At 36.3% G+C, this 10,476-nt stretch overlaps 1 long non-coding RNA gene across 1 annotated transcript; it reads right to left on the reverse strand.

The window, feature by feature from the left end:
- Positions 1 to 269: 269 nt before the first annotated feature.
- Positions 270 to 9,445, reverse strand: LOC145979483 (uncharacterized). Its single transcript, XR_014440784.1, has 3 exons — positions 9,266 to 9,445; positions 4,175 to 4,267; positions 270 to 422 (listed from the first exon to the last, which is right to left on the reverse strand). It is a non-coding gene; the product is annotated as an uncharacterized LOC145979483 (long non-coding RNA).
- Positions 9,446 to 10,476: the final 1,031 nt, after the last annotated feature.

Here is a 10,476-nt window from a genome sequence, read left to right on the forward strand (position 1 = left end):
TTTTCTTCTTAAAAACAAGTTTGTTTCAAACATACAGTAGGTGCTATAGGTTTCATCTCTCAAAGTATGTGAATACGAATATCAATTGAATAAGGTTTATAAATAAACAATATTAATAAGATTAACACTACCACCAAGTTTGTGGAACACAAAGGTGTCTCTTAGGAGAAGATACCTGAGTACCTCATGTGTACATTTCCTTAGGGATTCCAGGTCTGCACTTATACATGTCATTCTGCTCTTAAGAACAATCAAATAAATCCTTCAAATCAAGAAATATTAACATTTATTACATTTTTTAAAAAAAATACTACAAGCAATTTTAAAACATGATAAAAATGTATTCCTCTTCCAAAGATATCTTTGTCGAGTTGTACCAGGAGTATGGTTTGGTGTGAGTGCAATTCTTCATGAATCCAATACTGAAATAAAAAGTTAAAAAACTTTAAAATCCAAACCACATAAATACATTACATGTAATTTTTCTTAGAACACGTCACCTTATGGCATGTACAGTCACTGACACTTCTGGGTTATAACAATTCCATTAACTTTCAATGGAATCGTTACAACCCAGAAGTGTCCATGACTGTACAAACACTTGAAGGTTCTATACAGTCTATTATCTATTCAATGAATCAGTATGTACAAATAATTTTGTTGACCTTAGATTCAGAGCTTGAGTTACTTGTCTTTAGAGTGAAATATACAGCAGAGGGAAAGAAACAATACAGGAGGTATGGTGAAATCAAGAACAGCATATGTTTGCGATTGCCGTAACTGCTTCATCATACTGATACTGTACGAATGCAGTAGACGTTATTTCTTGTGAATCCTTATATTTGACGAATACACATGATTGTATACACACAATAACAAATACAACTAAATTGTGTTCGCGCAACACACATGCACGTCTTAGTTGAATGTTTGACTGCAGCCGAATGAGTGTCTTGAGGCAGTGTTGCCAATTGTACATGCTGCTTCACTGGCATGCTGCAAGTCCCACTAAAACCTGAACATAAAAACGCAATATCATCATCATGGCAAGAAATACACTAAAATGAAAGTAATACTTTTGGTTGATTGATTGATTTAGTTTATTTTACTTCGTGTTTTGTGCCTCTTGGCTAATTTGCGAAGAGGTGGATGAGTGATGAAATGGATATTCACAAACAACCAAGCCCGAGCGGGATTCGAACCCGGGACCCTTGGCGTCGCAGCTAACCACTCGGCCACAGGGTCCAGCAGTAATACTTTTGGTAATACTTATGCACAATAATAAAAACATATCTAGTAGAGCAGGCATGTTTCCTTGTCTGGGTGATTATTACAATGCAAAAATGTAATATAACAATATACATTGATTAAATGTAAGCTTAACGGATATGGATTGATTATAAATTCCATTTAAATCTTTGTCTACAACAACAGAAAGGGGTTAGCTTCTACAAATGTTGAGAAAGCCCTCAACACAAACTGAGTCTCATTTAATTTTATACAAAAAAAGAATCTAAATGGCCTGCCATTACTTTGCCCATCCTCACATAAAACTGCATATTACTTGATAAGTGCCATCAACAAATGAAATATCAGAGCACTTTTGACATATTTTTCACACATCAAAGGTGGATGACATTGGTTGGAAATTGCCATCACACCATGCTTTGAGATCTTTTACAAATTCTTCAAAAGACCCAAATTCGGCTTGTAGATCTTTACTTTAAACTGCCTGCTACAAAGAAACATGTCAGAGAGTTCTATCATTATTTTTAATATCCTTGCAGGTAGCTTTAACACAGAATTTAGAGCCATGTAGAAATACAGCTTGCAGCAAATATGGAAGGAAGACATCAATTTCATTAAACGTAAAGACTTCCAGAAATAACAGAAGGAAGCAAGAAATGTTACACAGAAAAGGAAGACAGGCTAAAGAAACACAAGAAAAACCAAATGCTGCATATAGCCACAGGAATAATTGACCAAACAACACTGCTAATAACAGATCTTCACCTTTGTTAATCCTATATATGGGATACATATATGAAGAGATGAAATCCAATTCTTGAGATATGCGGAGGCAGCTAAGGCTTTGAAACACTAACTTAGTCATAAAATTTATTGTGTGAGGGTTAACTGGGGAGTAATAGAATTCAGTATCATTTGTGTCGAATGAATCATTGGAATAGTTCAAACAGGTAATGAGGGCACCTAGGGAAGCTATATTCATCTGCTTTGCACTAGAAAATATGAGAACAAATTAGGTACATCAGGGCTCAAGGATTTCAATGAACAGCAAATTATTTACAATGAAAATGATTCATACGAGTTTCTCAGTATTGCTGTCTTTGTCGTGCAATGCATTTATTCTAGTTGTAGCAACATTTGCACATGAACTTTGTTTTGTTAGAAGTGACCACAAATCGTTTAATGATAGCCAGAGGAACATTTAACTCCAAAAATGAATTTTTAGGTTTTGTTTAATTGATCTCCTCTGAAAAGATCTATTTGGAGTGAGATCAACACCTCCATCTCTTCCACTTATCAGTAGTCATGTATCTACAATTTACTAATTTGACATTGAATACCAATGCGACACAAACTTCTCACGTCTCATGATTGCTATGTAATCTATGGAATGTATGCATACTACACAATCTGTCAAAAGCTATCTTAAGTAATTTTTCACATGAGTATGACTAATAGAGCTGAGCCAATACCACTTTGAACAGATATCCGCATCCAAACAAAAGTTCTCGAGTTACCAGCTAGGTTAAGCTGATGTTGGCTTCCAACGTTTCAAGCGTATACATTGCTCTCATCATTAGGGAATATAGAAATGGAGGCCAGTGTAGGGTAATCCAAGAACACTTGTTTGAATCACGTCGCCAGGAAAGCTACAATTCCTAGACATCCACATCGATGCCAAAGCTCTTACTGATTCCCAAGATACCAATGCTTTAAAATTGTAGCAATTAAAGGCTGTTCAAAATGTTGATCAATATTAGTGGGTTAGTTCTCCACTCCAATTACAAGCACCAGTTTATCAGAGTTTTGTCTAAAATTATTGAAGAATTACTCCGCCCCACATCAGGCTTTCAAGTAATCACAGTTTTCACACAGATTATTGGTGAAGTATAAAGTTCATAATTTAAATAATTTTCAAGATAATTAGATAATGCCATAAGTGTTACATGGCATTCTTGCAGAAAACCATGCAAGACCAAATGTTGGAAAAGTATCGGCCAGTATTAGTGAATAAAATACTTTATGATACCGATACATTAGCATTGGCTCAGCCCTACTTATTACTTAGCTATAGTTGTTTAGATTGGTGACACTGGTAAAAAGGTAGGCTCCATCCGGAAATCCTCCACCCTCGAATTCTACCACATTTCAAATCTTTTTGTCCAAAATGTAGTTTCTTAAGAAAGGGTGTTTTTAACTAGCGCGGAAGGAAATTTTTCGAGATCTACGTGCTACGAAACTTGCATTTTTTTAATATTAAAATTCCTTACATACATAACGTCATTATGGTTTTTCAGGGATTCAGTCACATTTCTTTTTCTTCCTATGACTGACTTGTGGAATGGTATAATTTGCGATATTTAATTTTTTGGTACCTTGAGTGAATTGTCGAAAAATAGTGTTGGGCAGGTTCTAACATGCCTTTAAAGGGATGCTATAGAAAAAGGTGGGGCTGCGGAAGTAGTAGGGGGTGGTAGGTTGATTAGCCCAGGGACGGAGCCTGGAATCTGTGGCCAATTTTTATGGTTTAGGCCTGAAAAAGCGACTGTTATATATCTATTGGTGCGGGTGCGGGTGGCTGCTACGAAACTGACATGGCCGCAAGTAGACTTCCAGCTTGCAACTTTAAACGGCTGTATCTCCACTTTAAACGGCTTTATACTTGTAAATATTTGTTTCCACGCTACAGAATTTTCTTTTCAACAATATGCAACACACAATCTTGCTAAAAATATTTCACTACCGAAATCGAGGGTGCAGGATTTCCGGACGGACCCAAAAGGTATATATGGAGTAAAATATGGAATACTGTAGACTTTTGGTCACACATGCAACTAGTATGGAAGTTGTGCAAAGTGATCTGAATACGAAGAGCAGAAAATTCAATAAAATATATAAAATTCAAACTATGAATGTTGAGACTTACCATATGAGTTTATTCTTGACACACGGTAATGTTCTGTGAAGATGGAAATACCATATTCCAACTTAAAGTTGTCTACTACATGTGGGAGAACACCTGTAAATTATGAAATTTGCATAAGCATTGTTGACATAGATTTATTTGAGTGGTAAGACAAACAGATTTGTATGACAATTTTCATCCATCTTGGCAAGCTTTGTGTGTAATAAACGAAAGATGAAAATTTAACAATCATGGCAAAAATTATTCCTACATACAAATTATATGCTGGATTACACACTAGCAGCATTTTATGAAGAAAAACTCATAATGCAGAAAATTGTAAAATTCTGGAAAATATTAAGTAATTTATTGCTTTATTGGGATTTAGAAAAATTTCTTCACATGGCATAATTTGCAATAGCAACTACATACATCTCATTCCACAATAAAAAACCTAATTTCTATAAAGTAGAACCTTGTACTTACAGCCATTGTACATTCACAAACTGACAATGGTTCATATAGTGTCTAAAAGAAAAAAATACTCAAAGCAAATTCTACATAATTGAAAAAGATAAGTACATTAGTTTATACAAAATTTATTTTCTGAACTGAATATAGGGCCTTCCCGATGGCACAGTGGCAGCGGTGTCGCTTTATAATCAAAGGGTTCAATACCCGGTGGAGGCACATAGTGGTTCGGATCCCACTTTAAACTGTAGGTCAAGTCCCGATTAGCCTTACTGTACTTAAAGTGGACTTAAAACACCAAATCAATCAATCAAACTGTCATATAAGGCAACAGATCACTATTTCAAAGCATTTACCTGAATCAGTTAATTGTTATACCATTGCTTCTTACAAGTAGACTAGATATGGGACAAAATAAAATTTGAAGGAACATAGAAACAAGCAATCAAAGCTTTAACTAATTTTTCTCTCAACAATAACAACCAAGACAAACTCCCCTTCAGTGAGACTGACAAATCCTCCATGAGACAGTTTTGAATTATATTAATGATTAATTAAAAGTTTAGTAGAAATTATTGAAGTTGCACACACAATTCACAGAAAATAATGCTGAACATTTCTATATTGAGCACCCAGCTGTGTTTAAATTCACTTATTTCCTCCTCCCAGAAATTTTACTCATGGGCGAGTCGAGGCCTACACTTTCTGTATAGCTAGTTTAGTCTTGCAGTTGTTATCATAGCTACAGAATTGAGCGAAGCAAATTGTCTGTTAGGCAGATAAAAACTCAAGTGTACAATACTGTACAGAAAAAAAACTTTCATTATGAAGATGTGGGAAAACTGTGCTAACGGAAAATTAAAAATAAAACCTAAGAAAAAAAGACAAACATAATGAAATAGTGTGAGAGTGGTTTGTCTCTGCCAGAGGAAAAAAAATCACCACATACTGGGTCCCATGTTACAGTAATATGCTAAAAATGCCACTCAAAAAATGTGTAAGACTGAATTCAAAGCATGTAATGGATGGTTGGACATGTTTTGCAAAAATAGACCATTATTGAACAGCATTAATTTGCCTTACAGCAGAATGATTTGGATATGCTTAGTGTGGTTTCTCAGGCTAAAAGCATTTGCGGAAAGTCAAGCAGCCAAGAATCTAAAATGTGTGCAGAAAATCCTGTTCCGCTACTGGTAAAAAAAATTGTTGTGTGCTATTCAGTGCAATGTTAGCATTTGCGAATAAATACTGTATGGGAATATAGCACTTACTTAAGGTAAGACTGCAGAATATGGGCTGCTTAGGAGGAACACGGTTCATAATTTTTTGGTAACGTTTTGTAGTTAGTAATCGGGAAAAGGAAGTTTTAAGGTGCGGAAAATTTTTTTTCTTTAAAAAAAAAACAACAGAAAAACGTGTCCAGGTTGGGTGGTATTGAAATCGTAGCAACGAAGGAAAATGCATATTCCTGCACAAATCTAGTGAAAGCAAAAAATGCCTATGTTGTTAGGTAGCTAGGTTTAGTTCTCTTAGCCTAAATAATAATTAGTCATTGTATTTATGCTAATGAAACCTAACCTAACAGGCCTAACCTAACCTTGTACGCATTCCTCGAAGAAATAATGAAAGAAACTGTGCGTAAGCAATATGGACACGAACGAATGGAGATATGCATTGCTTTTAGTAGCAGGAAAAACATTTTTCATTGTATTTATGCTATTGGAACCCAACCTAACAGGCCTAACCTAACCTTGCAAGCATTCCTCGTCTGAAATAATGAAAGAAACTGTGCGTCTGTGGGTGGAATCCGGAGCGACAAATCAACTCGAATGCCGTGAAACGAAGGGTCTCACTTATCGCACAACACTTGAGCGTGTAAACAATATAGACGTGAACAAATGGAGAAATGCGTTGATTTCAGTAGCAGGAAAAACATTTTTTATGTGCAATAATATAATAGTAATCGTAAAAGGAACACCGGAAAATGGAAGTAGAAGGTACGTACGTATAAGTGAGACCCTTATTTAATGTAATCTCAGTTTTTATATATAAGTATACTGGTCCCTTCTGATTCAATTTAAGGTGTGTTCCACTGTATTTTCAATAAGTAAGGCTTAAGGTAGGCAAACACAAAGAATAGTTTCACCACTATATTTTCATGAAACATCAACACATACGAAGTCCAAATATGCATGGAATTGTAACTGTCATCAAGCTGAACCCACAATATGAAATAAACAAGTTAAAAATTACAAACCCCATGAAATCAAATTAATTTGCTAACATAAAATATCTAATAACATAAAACTATTATATCTCATGGTAAAAATCATGCCTAAAAATAAAATCTGATAGTGTTTCAGGGTCTTGAGAGGTTCATTAGGTCCAGTTGATTTCCTATATTTTACTTCACTTCTTGTGTCACTTGTGAAGATGGGGATGACTGATGATTTGATGAATGGACACTGATAAACATCCATGCCCAGGCCAGGATTCGAACCCCGGACCCCTGGCATCGTAGTGCGATGTGCTAATCACTCAGCCATGGGAGCCGGCCCTTTAGATCCAGTGGTTGACAACTAGTTTAAATTGTTCTATTTGTCAACAATCCTAGACATAATCGAACTATTACCACAGAGAAATTAAATTTATAAATTAAATTTCTCTGTGCCATTACTCTTCATTATTATACCAAGATTTGAAAGGTGCATATCAATTACAGCAAAATAAATATATTTTTCAGGTGTTTTTGGTATTTTCACCAGGTGGTAAAAGCTAGCTTTTGACCTATTTTCACCAGACTTTAAGCTGCATGTGTATGATCTGCAACCTGGCCTAGCCTAATGCACATATGTGTGTGAAGTTTACGGCAGTGTGTATTTACTTTTCGTGCAGGAGACAAGTACTTTTTTCTGCATGCCATGGAGTTGGAAAACTACCACAAGGTGTTCGCATGTGGACTGGTGCTGCTACTATGTCACATGACATAAGTATGAAAGGGTATGATGTTCTTAATGCTTTCAATCCTAGGTTAGGCAGGTTAGGTTTATGGCTATTAGCATTAAAATTATTTCGGTAAATACTTCCGGTAACAGTTTACTATACCGGAGACGGATTTCTTCAAATTTACAGGAGAAAGTACTTACGTAAATCATTTTCTGTAGTGTTGTTGATGTTCGGGAATGTAGTTTTGATCCATTTTAATGCGAATGCATGTGGTTTTCTACGAAAATCTATTTCCGATGCGCTATTGCTGCTGCCGCCATGATGATGTCCGTATATGCTAAATTGAACGAAAGGAGTGCTAATGGAACCTAACCTAACCTAGTAGGCATACCTCGTCCCCGTGATGGTTTGTGGGGCTTTCGTGAATTTTTGGGCTAACGTCAATGGTTTTTGGGACTACCCGTGGATGGTTTGTGGGAAATATGGAACAACAGTAAGTACGGTACTACTTTACTATACCTGAGACACCTGGGAATGATTTCTTTTGCACTTTTTTACATTGCTAACGTACTATTCTGCATTCCGGAACACTTATTTAGGTGAAATAATGTAATTTGTAACGAAAATAATGTATATTTCTTACATTTACGAGTACTTACTGTTCTTGTTTATTTCCACACACAACATAGCGATAGCTTACCCTTGATTGTTCGTTGTGCCAGTGTTTTGTCGATTTGGAGTGTGCATGCAGTGTTGCAAGCTCCATTACCGAAAAATACCTACTTTCGGGCCGGATTTCAAAGTATGCTCAAATAAAAAAAAAATTACAAAATTATTTTAAAAAAACCCCACCCAGCGTCGAATAACATGGGTACCTGGGGGAAACCCTGGGGGGTAAAGGCGGTCAGGGGCGTGATGCTGATCACATCACCCCCACTCACGACCGGATCAAGAAAGTGTGGGGCGTTACCCCCACACCCCCTATACGCCTTCATGGCGTGGTGCTAAGCACAGGGGAACACTTTACCTTTTTTTTTTTATTTTAAAAAAACCTCAGGAACAAACCTTTGACGTTATGTTAGGTTAGGTAAGGCAAGCATAGTTTAATTTTTTTTAAAAAAATTGAAAGCACTTTAGGAATTTTAAATTAACTTTTTTACTTACTTACGGGGACGAGGTATGCCTACTAGGTTAGGTTAGGCCTGTTAGGTTAGGTTCCATTAGCACTCCTTTCGTTCAATTTAGCATATACGGACAACATCGGCTTGTAGCAGCAGCAATATCGCGTATTGTGCTCTCGTGCAGAAAGCAAATCACGGCAGCAGCAATAGCGCGTCGGAAATAGATTTTCGTAGAAAACCACATGCATTCGCATTAAAATGGATCAAAACTACATTCCCGAACATCAACAACGCTACAGAAAATGAATTCCGTAAGTACTTTCTCCTGTAAATTTGAAGGAATCCGTCTCAGGTATAGTAAAGTGTTACCAAAATATAATTAGCCTTCGAAAACGCGTGTGAATAAGTCAAACAGATTAGGATAGATGGAATAGTATATCCGCACTGCAATGTACACTAGAAAATAAAACGTTGATATTATACAAAAATAATAATAGTATTACTCACTTATATTCGAGGACCTGCAAAGTAAATAAAACTTTGATATAATGCAAAAAAGAATAGTAGTACTCACTTATATTTTAGGTCCAGCAAGTATTTTATGTTATTTTTTCCTGAACGATCGTTGATTCTTCGTGTAAATTCCTCTTCTCTAATCAACGTGGAGCTCCAATTCCGAAAAAAAGACTTCTTTCTTGTTGCTTGTTACCGGCTTTTACCTCAAACAAAACACATGTGAAGTTCAAAGATTCATTTACGCTTCCAGCAAGGCAGTACGTCATTAATGCAAACCAGTACGTCATTAATGTGTTCACCAATGAACAACGAGTTCGCGTCAACCAATCGGATGGCTTAAAACTGGTGTGGCAGCAATCACTACCGCTTAAGAGAGAGGTGAACCTCAACAAGTAACGAGAAGTGATAAGGGAATTTCGAAAACTGTGTGGGAAATTTGAGGGGAATAGTGTTACCCACAAGGGAATTCTAACGTTGCTTGCTTCAAGAAACACTGAAAATGAAGTGGCGGTTTGCATATCCACCTGTTTCGTTGTGAAGTTATTGATGATAAAATCTTGGACGACAAATTTAAAATACATATTGTCACTTTTGTGCGAGCTAATTCAACGAAGAAGCAGTTTTGTTGGACCTCAATAATGAACCAGATATCATTATCGGAAATAGTGACGGGACGGATACCAAAATTTATAATACTGTCATTATTCGTAACATGTCACGTAACATGTGAAAGTAAGTACATTTTATGAGCAGAACCTCAGGTAAACTTTCATTTCCACCTCCTAATTCATGTTCTGTACAACTACCACTCCATATACTGTATGGTCGGGCGTAACCATTCCTCACAAGAGTTACATGTAAAACTAGGATGTTTTTATGCAGATTCCATAGAAAGTAACTTTAGGAACTTCTCACGAAGTAAAAGCGCAAGAAGAAAAATGAACAGCATATCGCGCTTACAAGACCAGGGGTCCCGGGTTCGAATCCCGACTTGGACGTCGATGTTTGTGAGAGTCTATTCATAAATTTCATCATGTCACTCATCCCCAACTTCGCAATTAGCCAAAAGTGGTATAAAAGCGAAGTAATATATAACAAATCAATGAGTCAATCAAGAAAAATGAACAAGCAACGTAACATTTTTCTGACTTCAATTTCCTATTTGCTGTTTCCAGTAAGTAAAGTTCGCGTTCCTTCACCGATTTCTTGATACCGTCGCCGTTCCGTACCCCCGCGATAAGGTGATGATTTTTGTGTAATTTATGAAGA

The sequence above is a fragment of the Lepisma saccharinum genome, chromosome 26 (assembly GCF_977018435.1).
Source record: "Lepisma saccharinum chromosome 26, izLepSacc3.1, whole genome shotgun sequence".
NCBI classification, from domain to species: Eukaryota; Metazoa; Arthropoda; class Insecta; order Zygentoma; family Lepismatidae; genus Lepisma; species Lepisma saccharinum.